At 41.3% G+C, this 17,708-nt stretch overlaps 1 protein-coding gene across 1 annotated transcript in view; it reads right to left on the bottom strand.

Moving 5' to 3' along the window:
• RAB8B (RAB8B, member RAS oncogene family) overlaps window positions 1–17,708 on the bottom strand; it is a 65,026-nt gene that overhangs the window by 20,531 nt on the left and 26,787 nt on the right. The gene's annotated exons all lie outside the window — the stretch shown is intronic.

Here is a 17,708-nt window from a genome sequence, read left to right as displayed (position 1 = left end):
GTCTTACCCACTGGACCACTAAGGAAGTCCCCACACTGCTAATTTTAAATATTCCCCAGGTGATTTTAACCTGGAAGCCAAGGTTAATAAGGTATCAACAGGCCTGACAGGTAGCATTGTGACAGTCATTTGCCGTTCCAGCATTCAAACACTTTACTCTTCCCTCACCTATTTATCCCCCCAGTGAAAGTGAAAGTTGCTCAGCTGTGTCCAACTCTTTGTGACCCCACAGACTATACAGTCCATGGAATTCCCCAGGCCAGAATACCAGAGTGGGTAGCCTTTCCCTTCTCCAGGGGATCTTCCCAACCCAGTGATCAAACCCAGGTCTCCCACATTGCAGGTGGACTCTTTACCAGCTGAGTCACAAGGGAAGCCCAGGAATACTGGAGTGGGTAGCCTAGCCCTTCCTTCTCCAGCAGATTTTCCTGACCCAGGGATTGAACTGGGGTCTTCTGCATTGCAGGCAGATTCTTAACTGAACTATTAAGGAATCCCTATCCCTTCACTACAGTAGCTCAAAATCTACTCAGCAATTTCAAATACAAAGAACCACAAAGTCCCTGACAAATATCAGCATCCCCTATGATTTATCGCAAACAGGCTGCTGCTCTTTCTGAAGGGACCAGTGAGTGAACACAGCTCAGTTGCAATTTACTAAATCCCCATCATCTGGCCACTCAGCTTTTGTTTCAGACGTTTCTACTCCTTCACATTCTCTATGCTGTGCTGTGCTTGGTTGCTCAGTTCCATCTGACTCTGCAACCCCATGGACTGCAGCCCGCCAGGCTCCTCTGTCCATGGGTCTTCTCCAGGCAAGAATACTGGAGTGGGTTGCCATGTCTTCCTCCAGGGCATCTTCCCAACCCAGGGATTGAACCCAGGTCTCCCACATTGCAGGAGGTTTCTTTACTGACTGAGCCCCCAGGGAAGCCCTTGACTACTGGAGTGGGTAGCCTATCCCTTCTCCAGGGGATCTTCCCAACCCAGGAATCGAACCGAGGTCTCCTGCATCACAGGCAGATTCTTTCCCAGGTGAGCTACCAGGGAATCCGTGACATTCTCTACAGAATCCCTTAAAGCAGTTTCCAAGACATTTCAAGAAAACATGTCAACTATGCATTTTCTGAAAGCAGGGGTCCCCAACCTCCAGGCCATAGACCAGTACCTCCTGTCAGATCAGTGGCAGCATTAGATTAGAAATAAAGTGCACAATAAATGTAAATGCACGTGAATCATCCAGAAACTATCTCCCCCACCCCTGGTCTGTGGAAAAATTCTCCCAGAGAATTGGTCCCTGATACCAAAAAGGCTGGGGACTGCTGCTCTAAAGTGACTTAAACATCAAATGCAGCTATTTAGAGGTAGAAAAGTCTTCAAGGGCTATATACTACATTACTTCTGCATATTAGCACTGAGAACACCCAAAAAGGCTGCTTGCCAGCTCCAGCTTCACATAAGGCAAAGGCATAAACCAAGTGGATTTGCCCATTCTTCTCTATGTGGCAGCTTTCCCCCAGGGAACCTTTCTAAGTATGCTTGCGAATCTTGAAATAGGTGGCAATCACACCCAAGCTAATCTAGCAGAACAGCTTCTCATTCTGTCCCCTCACTAATAACCAGGTAATATTAACAAATACACTCTCATACCCAACATGCCCAGGTTATCTGACCCACATTCCTCCTCTAAGTTACCTTGGTACTGCAGGGTCTGCAGTCGCTGAAGTAAAACTGAGCAACATAGCATGTTCTTGTTAGCATCACACAGAATTCACTGTGATTATCATTCATTTAAGACTTAACACACACTGATTTTTGTGATTTATCTTTTTATATCTCTCCAAACCCAGTGTAACAAAGACCCTCTAGGGATTCTCTCCAGCCTTCATCTCTTTTTGGTCCTTGAATCAAGAACAATGCCCAACACCTGGTAGGCAATCAACAAATGTTTCTAACATTTTTTAAAAATTCATAATTTCTCAAATTTATAGAAACAAAAAATAGAATGGTGGTTATAAAAGGCTGAAGGGAGCAGGGGGGAAAGGAGAGTTGTTTCATGGGCATGAAGTGTCAGATTTGCAAGATGAAAAAGATCTGTTTCACAACAATGTGAATAGACAATACTGCTGAACCCCTCACTGAAAAAAAGGGTTAAGTTGATTAACTATATTTTATGTGTTTTTTTTTTAATCACAATTAAAAAAAAGAAGAAAAATTCCTGACTTTCAAAATACCTACTGTAACTCCGGAAAACAACCTACTTAACTGGAAGACTAAAGTCATCCAACATTCCATCTTAAATAGTTTGTTCACATTTTAAAAAATAAAGGATGATGTCTATCAAAATGTGAATACTTTTCTTTATTCTATTTTATTAAGATGTAACTCCTTTACTTTCAAGACTGTTGTTACCTGTAGTTGGAAGTCATGGGCAACTTTTCTACCTTCATTTAACAAAACCATTCTGAGGCTCCCTTAAATCTCAGTTACTCTCCATTCATGTGAAACATTAAGAAAGCTTTCTACTGACCTAGACTTTTGTTTCCTGTATTTGTTAGAAGGATTACCTTTCTGTTATTTGAGGAGGTTCTACTGTTGTCTGTGACACTTAACCAACTGTTTACTTTTCAGAACTTTTCATGTTTTATAAGAGTTGTGAACTGGTATTTAGCTTTGGCTGATGCTGCTGTCAGGAGCCAGTTGGCAGACAAACAGTGTGAGAGTAGTGGTCCCCAATCTTTTTGGCACCAGGGACCAATTTCACGAAAGACAATTTTTCCACAGAATGGGGGCAGGCGGGTGGGGGATGGTTTTGAGATGATTCAAGTGCATTACATTTATCATGCTGTTTATTCCTCAGAGCAGGCATTACATCTTGGAGCTTGGGGACCTCTGCTTTAGAGCACAATTAAATTATCACAACTTGAACTTCATAGAAATGGGAAATACCGATGTGTATTACAATTGAAAAGTACTGGCCCTGGAAAAGACCTAGATTGTAGGTTGGGTTCTGTCATCAACAACTTCTAGGAGGTTGCTTACCTGCTCTGAACCTCCAGGTTCCCATCCATAAAAAATGGCAGAGAGGATCTCATTAGAGAAACTAGATAATATGTTTGATAATGCTGTAGGAACTCTGAAATTTCACACAGATGTAAGATATTCCACACTCAGATGTTATTATCTGGCAGCTCTTGTCACCTCCTTCATGGATTATGGTAATAGCTTCCCAGGGCACCATGCCAACATTTCTCCCTGGTCTAATTCCCCTGCATGCCACTGTGAGAAGAGCTTTCAACAAGCCCTGTGGAAATGTCACCTCCCTATTCAAGAAGCCAGGGATCCAACTTCCTCGGCCTGGCAATCCAGCCTTTCCCACCGGAAGCACCGCCACACTCGCAGCCTCTCTCCAACTTCAACCTCTATTCCTCTCACTGGGCCCTGCACCTCCTCCCCTCGGCACGTGCATGGCCACCGCGCTTGGCAGCCTTCTCTGAAGATGCCACTCTACCCTGTGTTCCTGCCCCTCCTTCCCGCCTCTGGTCTCCACTCAGCCCATGACCATCCCTACCTCCAGGCCTGGCCTTTACACAGCAGCTCAACACTGTGTTACTGGGTTTAATAAACTACTCTGAATTGTTCTCACATCAAGTAAGGGCTCCACCCTCTACAGAAACATGTAGACCATAGGTACTAAATGAGAAGTTAAACACCTCTACATAATTAGGTAGGGCTTCCCGGGGGCATCAGTGGTGAAGAATCTGCCTGTCAGTGCAGGAGCCATTAAGAGACACAGGCTTGATCCCTGGGTCAGGAAGATCCCCTGGAGGAGGGCATGGAAACCCACTCTGGTACTCCTGGCTGGAGAATCCCATGGACAGAGGAGCCTGGTGGGCTATAGTCCATAGCGTTGCAAAGAGTCAGACGTGACTGAAGCGACGTAGCGCCCATACACACACAACTAAGTAAAGGTTCTAAGTGTGGAGAGAGCTAAGAAAACCTCAGAAGTTTAAAGTTTTGTTAGCATACTCTAGTGACAATAAGGATGCTAAGAAATTATGACACTAAGAAAATGAAGATCTCTACATTACCATTAGCTTTGACAGTATCAGTAGAATATATAGTGTATTAACAGTGGCTTTAAAGGAAAGGCAACTTCCTGAGGCTACTCCAGGATTAAAAGAACAGCCAGTCATAAGAATAATAATATAATTATATCAGTGAGGATGCTTTCTGTTGCAAATAACAGAAACCCCAAGTCAAACTGGCTTCAGGTAATTTGTTGACTCATATGATAAGTCCAGTGGTGAGTGGGGGTTCAGGGACGGCTCAGTCCGGTAGTTCCAGTTCATTTCTCTGCACCTCCTCTGGCTCTGTCCTCTTGGGAGAATCAATTTCATCCTTTGACCGACAGCAGTTCCTGACTACAACAGCAAAACTGGAAAGAAAAGCGGTGATCTTCCTGTGCCTCTCTTTTAAAAGTGAGAAATGTTTCCCCACAGCCTCCAGCGACCTTCCTTTCATGGCTCATTTCTGGACTTATAACCATGGGGATGGCCTGTTCTGGGGGCCTGAGCTTCAAGGCTAAGCTCCTGAACTAATCACTGCCATGGGCAGTTATTATCCAATCATGGGCAAACCAAGATTGGATTAATCTAAACCCAGCCCTAAATTTAGATGAATCCAGGGCCATCCCTGGAGCTGGGTCACTGCCCCTGATCTCCAGGGCTGCTAAAAATAGGAAAGAAGGGAAAGCTGTTGAATCAGTCATAATATTTGTTAGAATAATGCAAGTTTATTTAATAAAATTTAATATTCATAGCTACATGAAACAGATAAATCCTAACAGCTATCACTACTACCCTGGTGCGAATGCTATTAAATTTCATGATAACTATAGTACTCCTCTGAAGATAATTTCTCCTACTGTTCAGCCACGAACAAGAAAGAAAACATGAAGGAAAATAAGGACAACAAGCAGCCCAAGTAGCTGCCACAACCTCTCTGGGCTAAACCATGATCTTCACTGCTAGGAGAGTCCCTGAGTCCATAGCTCCAAAGACCTGGCTTATGCTCTGGCCCTGGAGGAGCAGAGACTGCAGAGGAGGAGGTGGTCATTACTGGCAGCAGCAAGAACCAAAACTCATCTTGGCAGTAAGAGAGCAACTTTTTTTTTCCTTTTAAAGGAACTACATAATCTCAAAAAACATAGCTTCTGGAGAGATGACATTTAGGGTCAAAAAGCCCTCTGTATTTCAATAGCCTTTTAGAAAGCATCATTTTTTGGCAGCATATAATAAATCATGTTCAAAATGACAATCCTGAGTCATCCCACCTCATGAGCAATCCATGAGCCACCAGCCTGCACGCAGCCTACCCGGCCGGCAGCACAGCCAACATCAATGCTCAAGAGAAGACTCCATCCTTGCTTGAACATGCCCTGACATTAATTTTTTGATGACTTTAAAGAAGTGCCAGTTTTCTCATTAATATTCATCTAGTCAATAAAACAGGAAATCTAAATTGTAAGAAACACTGTAAGAAAACATTAGAAGGGACTCAAAACCATTTTTGATTCTGAACTTAAATACATGCATACACACTCACACTAATAGGTTTTCATCTCTTCTGAACTGATTCTCATGATAAATAGTTGCTCATCGCTGATACATATGACGTAACACAAGCAGGCCTGGAGGGAAGAAGGAAAGGAATCAGAGAATTCAAGGCCTGGGCAGGAGCTTGTGGGGGTTTAGTCCAGTCCTCCCTCTGTGCCGAGGAAGCCTGCAGCCCAGGAGATGCGGCAACTTACTGGCAGTTCACAAGAGCCAATTCAGAACAGGCTTAAAATCGAATTCTGACATTTAAAGATCAGGACTTAAACAAATAAATAAAGATCACGACTTCCTAAAGAGGTGTGTACAAGAATTCCATGTCTCCCTGAAGAGGCCTCCTCTCTAAGGATCATAGCAAAGTACTAGCAACAGTGGAAATGCCCTGGTATACAAGGCCAAGAACACCCTGGAACACAAGGAAATACTAGGGAACAGTGAACAAGAGCCACATGAGTGAAGCTCAAAACAAAGTCAAGTGAACAGAGCAACCACAAACACGCACACACAATCCAACCACTTCTGTAAAATTTCAGTAATATCCAAAACAACAGAAGGTATCATTTATATCAATACCTCTATCCATGTGTAATTCAAGCATTTTAAAAATGCACAAGAAGGATTATCAACAGAATCCGGATGGCTGTTTGCTCTCTCTGGAGAGAAGCAGAAGACCAGGGAGGGGTTCCTGGGGACTTCAACTCTACTTCAACTCAAAATTTCTAAACATGAGTGGCAGTACATGGATGGGGAGCTGTTTTATATTAGGTATACTTTTGTGTGCCTAAAATTGTTCATATTTTTTTTATAAGCAACGATTAGTTACTGGGGTAATGACATAGGGAGGCATACATTCATTCATGGAAGGAGAAAAATCAAACCAAATTTTAGAGATGAAAGGCACCTGAGAAGATTTAATCCTGGGAAAAGCTGGCACCACCCCTTCCCCAACGTGTTCTATACAAAGAGGGACTTGGTGCTCAGTTCAACAGACTAAGCCTTTCAGTTCAGTCACTCAGTCGTGTCCGACTCTCTGCAACCCCATGGACTGCAGCACACCAGGCTTCCCTGTCCATCACCAACTCCCAGGGCTTGCACAAACTCATGTCCATCAAGTCAGCGATGCCATCCAACCATCGCATCCTCTATTGTCCCGTTCTCCTCCGGCCTTCAATCTTTCCCAGCATCAGGATCTTGTCTAAGGAGTCAGTTCTTCGCATCAGATGACTAAGCCCTTGGTGATGAGTTATGGAGTGACAGCAAGACTGGATCAAGTTCAGAAAGTGAGCAGGGAGGGACTTCCCTAGCGGTCCCTGGTTAAGAACCTTCCAATGCAGGTGACCCAGGTTCAATTCCTGGTCAGGGAACTAAGATACCACAAGCCTCGGAGCAACTAAGCCCCAGAGCCACAACCAGAGAAGCCCTCGCAGTGCAACAAAGAGCCCAGGTGCCGCAGCAAAGCCCCAGTGTAGCCAAAAGGAAGCTGTGCTGCCCACGCAGACTCCAGTGGGGGCTCAGGGCACTTCCTCCCTGCCTGGAGGGGAAGGAGCTTCCATTTGGGCCAAGGACAAGGGAGGAGCACACGAGTGGCCACTGCTGGGAGAGGCACTGTGGGAGAGGAACAGAAGAGCCCTGATTTGCCATCTCTAACGGGACCGGGAAGAGGCTTCGCCTGGGAGAGGGGAGGTGAGTGGGGGGGTTCTGCCCTGCACCTCTAAGGAGAAGATGGAGTGCACCTAAGATGTTTTCATTGTTCAGGGTGACCCACAGGGGCAAAAGCTGGCAGAAGCTACAGTGAGGCTTTACTCAGGGATATGGACCAAGGACTTGCCTAAGGCACTGCTTATGAAGCAGACAGTTCTCAGAAACCAGTGGTGGACTTGGAGGGAGCTGAGGGAGGGCGTGACCAGCAAAAGAAAGGGATGGACGCTCTGACCTTGGCTCAACTCCACAGTTAACAGCCTCAGAGGGAAAGGAAGCTCGGAATGAGCAGTCTTGGGCCTCCTTTCATTCTGCGAGTTAGATACGACTTAACGTGGAGAGAAGACAGATTGACAAAATTCTCTTTCACTGAAGTCAAATTAGTCAGCCAACAGATATAACGTTACCTTCTCTGTTTCAAGAGAACAGGGTGGTTGCTGGGCTTGTGAATGGGCGAAAGGATACCCTTGCTGGAGTGTGGGAAACTGTACAAAAGGACTTTTCCTGGCCTTCAGAACTCACTCTCTGGGCCCAGGGCGCTGTCTTGACCTTCGGCCTAAGCTGTGACTGGATGCATTTTTGCTCTGTGGCCGCTGGAGTTTATAACACACATAGCTCTTCTATGTCAGGTCACTTAGGCAAGTCTGTTGCCTGGCCGAGAAAAATCAGGAGTTGGGAAACAGAAGGGACCTTCCTTCAGCTGAGGCTTTAGATAGGTGGTTCCCACTGAGGTTCCTCTAAAAGTCCAATTTGGCTGCAGTCGAGAGAGCCATGAAAAACAAACAGACAGATTTCTGGGATGTTTAGCCTTTCAGTGAATGAGAGCAACACATGCTTTCAATGCTGGGCTTATCCCAGGGCTGTGCACATCAAGGGAGAAAAAACACGGACCATCTATCCCCTTTGACCGACTTTAAGAAGCAGAAGTTTAACACTGCACTTTTATAATTAAAGAGAAAAAATGTACTTTGTTTCAAAAGTACATTTGGGAACAACAAACATCTATGATTCCAGGGGATCTGAATATGAGTTATGTGGTTTGTCTATTTACATTTCAGAGAGATATTCCAGAAATAGAAAAAAAAATTTTCTCAAATATTGAAATTCACTTTAAAGAAATGTTACATTCATTTCCTCACTCAAGAGCTTTATTATTAATGATAAAGATACAGTGTAGATAGATCCTGCCAGTTTTGAAACCTTGACAACCATATTTTGCTTGTGCTTTTTCTGTGGAGAATAATAAACATGGAGAATAATAAAATGGAGAATAATTAAATTTTAGAGCAGCTAATTTCAGGATAATTAGCTAATGCTCTAATTAGAAGAACAGATTAATGAAATAGGAAAAAATATGAGTCATAGATTGAAGCTTTAAAATATTTTTTTTCCAAAATAAAGGAAGGACTTAGAAAAAAAATGGGTAAAGGTAGAAATAAAGTTAAGAATGTTACTTAGATTGAAAGAGAGGAGATCAAGGTATTGTTCTTTTTAAGAAGCACATTCTATAAGTTCATAAAAGCCATATTTCCACCAAGTGCCAACTTTGTTGCATATATTTCGAACTATTTTTTGTCTTATTCATTTGTACTCAAATTTACTATCTGTTTTCTTATTTGAAAATTAGAAAATCTAAAGTCCAAGAGGAAAAACACATTAAAAGTAAATTTAGAAGACAGTGTGACAACAGTTTGAAATGATCACTGGCAGCAAAAGATGTAAGTTTTGTTGAATCCAACACTGGAAAAGGGGGATTTTTTTCTTTTAAGGTGGACTAACAAGAGGTCTGTGAACATACTTTGCCCTTAGAGGAAAGAACACCTGATATACTAAAAAAGAAGGCAGACTAGATGTTTTCAGATTTCTTTGGTTCTTCTACTTGGTGAATAAGAAGTGGCAAATGAAACCTCATTTATGGTGGAAATCAACACTGACACTTATCACCATTTCCTGCTGAAAAAACTGCACATCTTTATACTGTTTTGGAATTTCCTACTTGTTACTGAATTAAATCCAATTCTTGGCAATCTTCATAAGACAGCTGAACCCATAAAATCTAATCACACCAACAAAAGATGACAAATTCGTAAACTAATTCTAGCTATTAGGAAGAATTTACTTATTTTTCTTTAAGCCATAAATATATGCATGACAGATACAAAAACAGAACATTTAAGAATAGTTTTAAGGAATCTCTGTATTTGAGAATCTCAAAGGGCTTTATAGATTAAAATATAAAGATACAATTAACCTTTAAAATATCTTTGGGCAATGAAAAGTCAAAATAATAAATCACCACAATACCAAACAATAACTGCTGCTGCTGCTGCTAAGTCGCTTCAGTCGTGTCTGACTCTGTGCGAACCCACAGACGGCAGCCTGCCAGGCTCCACCGTCTTTGGGATTCTAATATAACTGAATTACAAATTTAAGTTTTTAATGCTAGAACAGCCAAAACGTCAAGAAAGAAAAACAACTGGCAAACAAGATGTAATAACACAGCTAAAACAACTCATATGAAGTATGCAGAAGCACCTAGGAAGGACTGAGCATGTTTAAATCTGATTAAGGAGCCAGCAGTGATCATCCAGCATTCAACTCACCATTTGAGAATGGCCAAAGAATGCACAAGTCTCTTTTGCAAACTGTGCACTTTCGAAAGGAAATGTGTTTTGTGTTACTCAATCTGGAAATAGCAATGTGCTTGAAGTTGTCAAAATGCGGATTTTAAAGGCTTTCAATGAACAGATGTTTTCCCTTCAATAAAATCTCTTTTCACAAAAAACCTACGAATCAGAATTCCTTGTAGTTAGAAAAGTTTAGAATGCCTCTAAGAGTTCTTTTTTCCCATTATTAACTAATGATCACCCCCAAAACCAAACCAAACTGCTCCCCAATGAAAACAGTTGCATCTCCTCTGCTCTATCCACTGTTTCTGATGGTGTACCTTTCTAACGGCATCCACTAGAGTCCCAACCCGGGAATTTCTTTGTACTTTGACAACTCAGGGTCAGGTCTGCTTCATTTAAGGGTGAAGGGAATACTGTGGTTATTCAAAAGATGAAGATAAAAAATCTCAGATTCTACATATTAATGCTATGGGAAAATCATATTGCCAAATCACTGGAATTACCACTGGAAAAAATTACAACTACATTCCAATGATGTTGCACCAAAAATGTAGCAAAACTGATCCTATAAATTTTTCCAAACTTTGACATGTATCACATTTTCCATTCATTTGGAGGTAAATGAAAGCTATAAAGAAAAAAAAAAAAAACAACTAAGTAACAACATTACATGGTGTAACTAACTAAAAACAAAATGTATATTTTCCTTTTGAGAAAAGAATGAGTTCTTAAAAGAGGAAAACCAAAAAAAAAAAAAGATTGTTATAATGTACTATACTAGTCAGGAACTAGGGCTGAAATAAACCTTAGCTACAATCTTTTTTTTTTTTTTTTACTGCACTGGGTTTTGTTGCTGCCTGGGCTTTTCTATTGGAGAAGGCAATGGCAACCCACTCCAGTACTCTTGCCTGGAATAGTTGCAGCAAGTGGGGGTGTGGGTTTCTCATTATAGAGGCTTCTGTTATTGTGGAGCACAGGCTCTAAGGCTCTGGGCCCACGGGCTCCAGTAGTTGCAGCACACAGGCTCAATAGTTGTGGTTTGTGGGCTCCAGAGCGGAGGCTCAGTAGTTGTGGCACATGGCTTTAGTTATTCTGTGGCATGTGGAATCTTCTCAGACCAGGGAATGAACCTGTGTCCCCTGGATTGGCAGGAGGATTCTTACCCACTGCACTACTAGGGAAGTCCAGCTACAATTTTATTATTGAGTATTTTCAGGAAAATTTCCAAATCTCTTAAGGTTTCAGCTTATATTGGTACAAAATGTAAAAATTTCTTCATCCAGGTAACACAAACCAGCTGTTAATGGGGAACAGGTAAGGGTCTATACCAGATTACTGGAGGATGAAGAGAAGAATCATTTCAAGTCTTACACTATCTCCTGCAGTACCCACCTCACCCCTCCCATCCTCTTTTCCCACTGACTTTTCTCTAGATAAAGAAAAGTGATCAGAAATTACAAAATAAACAAACATAGCTGCAAACTCACACTGCTCTGAATCTAGTTAGCAAAAACGCCTTTTCTTGATCAAAACCAACATCGAAGCCACAAAAGAAGAGTAAAATAAAGCAGCACTAACAGCTCTCTGCAGTCAGGGTGGCAGATGGATAATTATAATAAGCTATTGCTAATGAGTAGGATTAAAAAACAGATGGGGTATATGCAAGCAAAAGGATGAGACAAAAATCCACACAAATGGCACAAACAGAATATAGTTCTCCTAATCAAAAATGAAAACCTTTCTCAGATGATTATATGGGCCTGATTTATAAACATACTTCCCTATGATAGATACAAAGGTTCAAAGTTGACAACACCCTATAACTTTCATGTATATAGTAAATACTTCCACCCGCCTATTATGCACATCTCATATATATATATATAGCCAACCACCTCTAAATACTTGAGACATTTTTGTAACTTTATAAGGTGATAAAGGATTATGTCGCCTACTACTTCCTTGGTTTGATTTTTAAAACAGAAAACAATGTTACAACTGGTTGGTAAATCCAAGCTCTTCTCTAACTTATGGATGTGGTCCGGACCAATGATGCAGCATGTCATATTCTATTTTCTCCCCTGTCCCCTGGCTAATTGCCACTTTAAACTTCAAATACACAAAGAATGAGTAATAACTAGATTCAAAGCATAAAATGAGTGGGTTACAAAAATATGCTATAGCGAATTCACATTCAATCATTCTTTCTACTTCTAAAGCCCTGTGTTTTGGAGGGGTTCAGTGGGGAGGAGACCTACACAGTACTGACAAGAGATCATTTTTAAGCCATCCTAGAGGCTTCCCTGATGGTCTGGTGGCTAAGACTCCAAGCTCTCAATGCAGGGGGGCCAGGTTAGATTCCTGGTGAGGGAACTAGATCCCACATGCTGCAACTAGAGATCCCGTGTGCTGCAACTAAGATCCAGTGCAGCCAAATTAAAGTCATCCTATACTTTAATGGTTGGGAGATTCACCCAGCACCACATAAAATAGTTTTCTAAAATTCATCAAAAAAAATCTATTTAACAGACATCTTTTCAGGTTTATCTGTATTTTAAAAGAAACCCACTTCCTTTGCCTTAAAATCTGACTCCCCAGTAGTGAGATTTTAGGCTGTGTGTGCAGAATGTTATGTAAGGTGGATTGGGAGTAGATTTCCAGCTTTCTGGGAATCAGTGTGTTTTTATAAAACCAACTTCAAAGTGGAAAACCCCATTCAAGGTCCCCTACCCCCATGGCCAATAACTAAGGCCTCAGGCATTAGAGCAAGAAACTACCTCCACAGTTTCCTCCAACTGGTCCTCCATCTTGGATAGGAGAATTACTTACCTGAAATTTCTTTCTACCCATTTTGTTCAAAAATAGGCAGCTCTTTCCAAATCCTAGAGAAGTATGTTAAGGATCACAGAATGTCTGTTAACACCTGTCCTTCTCAGGCAAGTGTTGCAGAGTTACAAATATGTTCTTTAAACAAGTCATTATTAGGCCGTTTGGGCTTCCCAGGTGACTCAGTGGTAAAAGAATCCACATGCCAATGCAGGAGACAGAGGAGATGTGGGTTCGATCCCTGGGTCAGAAAGATCCCCTGGAGAAGGAAATGGCAACCCACTCCGGTACTCTTGCTGGACAATTCTATGGACAGAGGAGCCTGGTGGTCTAAAGTCCATAGGGTCACAAAGAGTCTCACGTAACTGACCACACAATCAGGCAGTTGTCCCAACCAACAGGTATATAAAATGCAAACAGCTCATTTTCAAGTCTCCTTGGGAATGGAGCAGAACACTATTTCCCACAGAAGAACACCAGGAGTGAGTGACCAAGAGTTACATTCTCTCTTAGGCAGCTACAGACAGACACTTCCTTGAAAAGGGCATCCGCTTGCCGCCTCCAGCCCTGCCTCCCCACCGACAGCTCCTCCCCTATTTCCAATGCTGGAGAAGTCACTGAAAGCTTTGCTTCTTTCTCACGTGAAAGAGTATTTTCAGTCTATTAAAAGCAATCCTTGATCATTATCAAGAATACACAGAAACTTGGAAAGTATTTATGTTCTAATTTGATAAAAAGTAGCAAAATATAAAAGGCATTATGTTTGTAAATATGTAGAAAATATATGTACATATGGGAAGCAACATGTAAAACAGTAAAGCAGTAATGTTAGGGTAAGTACATTACTGTGAGGTGATTTTCAAATTTATGAACTTAAAATGTTCACATATTCCTGCATTTCTTTACATTAAGCAATTTTGAAGAAAATGTTACAAATCCTAGAGATGAAATAGTAGTCACTAAAACTAAACTTCAAATTCTGGATTAAAGAAGTTTTTTGGGGGGACGTCCCTGATGGTCCAGTGGCTAAGACCCTGAACTCCCAATGCAGGGGGCCTGGGTTCAATCCCTGGTCAGGAAAATAGATCCCAGATGCCACTACTAAGGAGCCTGCATACCTCAATGAAGACCCAGTGCAGCCAAATAATAAATACTTTAAAAAAAAAAAGAAGCTTTGGCGGACTGCTCCTACAAAATCTTACCCTTGAATATAATACTGTTTCTATGCGGGGAAAAGTGTAAAAAGGCACACCAAATAACCAATTTCATACACTCCTGAAAAGAGTCTTGAACTGAAGATTGCAACCATTATCTACAAAACAGCCTAGACAAATGTGTCCCTTTTCTAATTCCTCAGATTCAGTTTATTTGCTGTCACCTGCAAGAAAATGTGTGGGAAGACCAAAAAAAGGGATAAAGAAATGTGGGCTTGCTTTCACATGATGTGTCCTGGGGGCATCGGCAGGACACACCCAGGAGGAAAGGCATTTTTCCATGCTATCCCTGTCCTTAATTAACAGGATAATTCTGAGTTTGCCATACTATAATTTATTAATCTTATTCAATTAATCCAATCAGCTGTAAAACAGAAGAGGGCAACAGTGCAAGCTTTAATAAAGGGAGCTCGCTGAACTTGAAAAGTTGCTTAGCCGAGGCTCACGATATCCCCACATGGCACAAAGGGCTTGAGTGGCCCTGGTGAGTAATTTGCTTTGTGTATTTTTAACTCATCTTTCTACTTAAGGTTCCATATTATATTACAATGTGGTTTAGAAAAAAACAAACAGCAGGTATATACAGATTATTTTAAAAGTAAACTTGGGGGTACAGAGGATAGATAATTTCAGGTTCTTGGGTGTGGAGGGGTGGATCCAGCCCAAGTGTTGCCACATATAAACAGCTGAGAAAAAACTGTGTAAAACAAACCTGATCATCAAGTTGAAAATTTGACCTCTGCAATTGAAAAGGTGGCATTTTAAAATGTTAAAACTCATCTACCCAGTTTCTGACTGATCCAAAAAGTACACTGGCAACACCCTAACTGTAACCCTCAATTACTAAAGTGAAAAACAAAAGCAGAACTCTCCAGGCATGTGATCGTTTTATAGACACACTGTCATTTCAGTGATGTTCTCGGGCAAGCCCGGAGCAGGATTTCCACATCTGGTGGTCACGGTATCAGTGCACCCGGTTTGGACAGCGCAGTCATTAGGTCAGGAAATGCATACAACAGTGATGCAAAGAAGTTAAGAAATGTGATACACAATGACTGTGTATTTTTAACCCCAAATGGTGTATCAGCAGAACAAGGAGGGTGAAGAAAAATGTCACTGGCCATTCTGGGAACAGAAGAGATCACACCCATTGGACTGGTGTTCTTCGAATGAATTTTTGAAAGTGACAGAAAAAGTTGTGCACTCAGAAAAATGGATACTGAATCGACTTCAAATAAGCCTCTGCAGGCCTCAATGCTGCAGTCTATGTTCGAAAATTTTGATATATTGAGCACAGAAAAGTGGCAGACATGGCCCTCTTTCTGACTTTGCAACTGGCTCCTCAGCCTGTCTGTGAGCATAATCCATGACTCAAATTATAAAACAGAAAACTGACTGAGACTGCTTCATTTTGTCTACATAAAAGACACTGCTAAAACAGTGCTCAACTATATGCGACAGATACAAGGAAGCTGAGCTTAGGCAGATGTAAGTCACATGAATGAAAATCAAGTTTACTAATGAAAAGACAAATTTCAGTATTCATCTGACATGAAGTCCTGAGCCTGACAAGATGCTATGTGCTAAGGAATACAAAGATGAAAAGTTACAGGCTTCAGGGAGCTCTCAGGCCAATAGGCCCCAAAATCTCATAATGTGAAAATCCCATGTCATACTTACATCTTTTGTTAAAGATAATACTCTAAGGTTTGTTCTTCAGAAGCATGAACTAACAGCAGATGAACCAACAGAAAACATGATTTCCTAAGATATGAAACTGCCTGCTTTAATTCTATCTTTTCCATAAGCAAGTGTATAATTATCTCCCCAAAGGCTCAGCGAAAACAAGTGGCATTTGTCTATCACAAACGGCAAAAATGGTAATAGCAATTTTTCACTGTTGTTTAGAAACTGATTTGGCTTAGGATTTAAAACAGTCTTAAAAAAAACAAAGGACTCATTCTACCCTCCAGCACTCCAATATATAAGCGATAGTCTTGGTCAAGTGTGATAGTTTCTCTGAACTCTAAGAGCTGTGATGACCAGCTAAAAATCAAAATGAGCAAACATCACATTTACAAAGAATAGTAATATCAAAAACAATATTTGCTAGAAACTAACATAAACATTGTAAATCAGTTATACTCCAATTAAAAATTAATTTAAAATTAAAAAATTCAAATGAAAACTATCATTTTTAAGTTATATGAGCAAAGACTAAAAGGCTCAGATACCCTCTGGAGCTCATCTGTAGTATCTTGAGCCCCTTACTCAACTCTTTTGTCTGCTACTGATGAAATGATATTAAGGAGCTACCATTTACTGTGTACCTACTATGTTCCAGGTATAACCACAAGAAATAGCCATTATTATCCCCCATTTCACTATCAGAGAACCTGAGGCTCAAAGGAGTAACTTGTCCAAGACAACAGGCTAGGAAGAGCAAAGGAGGGATGTTTATCTGTGCCTGCCTAGCTCGCTTCACTTGGCTATCCACTAAGAATTCAGATTACAAAGGATCTGGGAAGAAGCACTTTCTGAAAGAGCACTGAAAGCTGAACCTAGCTCTAGGTCATCTCTAGATCACAAAAGGAGGATGGGTCCACTCTGGGTCTACCTGAATACTGTTAGTTCTGTGAGCCCTCTCAGTATGTTTGGTATAGCCATTCCATAAAGAATTCTTATTCTAGACTAATTATGAAACAGATCTGATCATCTTGGAATCTTTCAAACTGGAAAGACTCCAACACACCAAGTCTGTTTTGAATCAAAGCAAACCTCTCTCCTCAGGCAAGGCCCAAAATAAGGGGTGTTCAAGGAGAAGGGGCAAGAGGCAACTTTTGCTCTTACGATGGAAATCCATCTGGGGTCAGCCTGCAGGACAGGAATTGTGATAACTCATGCTGCCCCAGGGAACATGCTTTTGGTTCCAAAGGAAAGCTAGGAAGAACCAAAAAATCTAGGATACCTAGGATATCATCAGTGGTCAAGTGTATTTCCTGGCCATTGAGAGAATACTCTTTAAATGCACATAAATTTCTTCCAACATGAGATGACTTCTTTATACAACTTTATAACTGTAGGTGCATCTTCCAATTCTAAGTTTATAATGAGAAAGAAACTATGTTGGAAATAACTACAAATGATCACAAAAAATTAAAATATGACCAGCTGACAGACTGTTCTGGGACTTCAGTTAGGTTCCAAACCTAGTGTTCTTTTCACATTACATTGCTTTATTAGGAGATATTTTGTGGGATAATAAAATGGGTTGATATCTAATTCTGGGCTGCACTATAGAAAAAAACAACAAGATAAAGACAAAAGAAATACTCCTTTTTTGAAACAATGCATCAGTTAAGATCTAATCAGGAAAGAGAAACCACTTATTTACACTGGAGGAATTTAATACAGGGAATTGGTTATACAAGCCATGAAATTGCTGAGCACCAAAGAGGGGCTTCCCTGGTGGCTCAGACAGTAAAGGACCCACCTGCAATGTGGGAGATCTGGGTTCGACCCCTGGGTTGGGAAGATCCCCTGGAGGAGGGCATGGCAACCCACACCAGTATTTTTGCCTGGAGAATCCCCATAGACAGAGGACCCTGGCGGCCTCAGTCCATGGGGTCGCAAAGAGTCAGACACGACTAAGCAACTAAGTACAGCAAAGAGTGTATGATAAAAGTCAACCTTTCTGCTGCAACAGCAGGGAACCATTACCGCTC

This window comes from Capricornis sumatraensis, chromosome 2, assembly GCF_032405125.1.
Source record: "Capricornis sumatraensis isolate serow.1 chromosome 2, serow.2, whole genome shotgun sequence".
Classification (NCBI taxonomy): Eukaryota; Metazoa; Chordata; class Mammalia; order Artiodactyla; family Bovidae; genus Capricornis; species Capricornis sumatraensis.
This window is presented reverse-complemented; position numbering and strand designations above follow the sequence as displayed.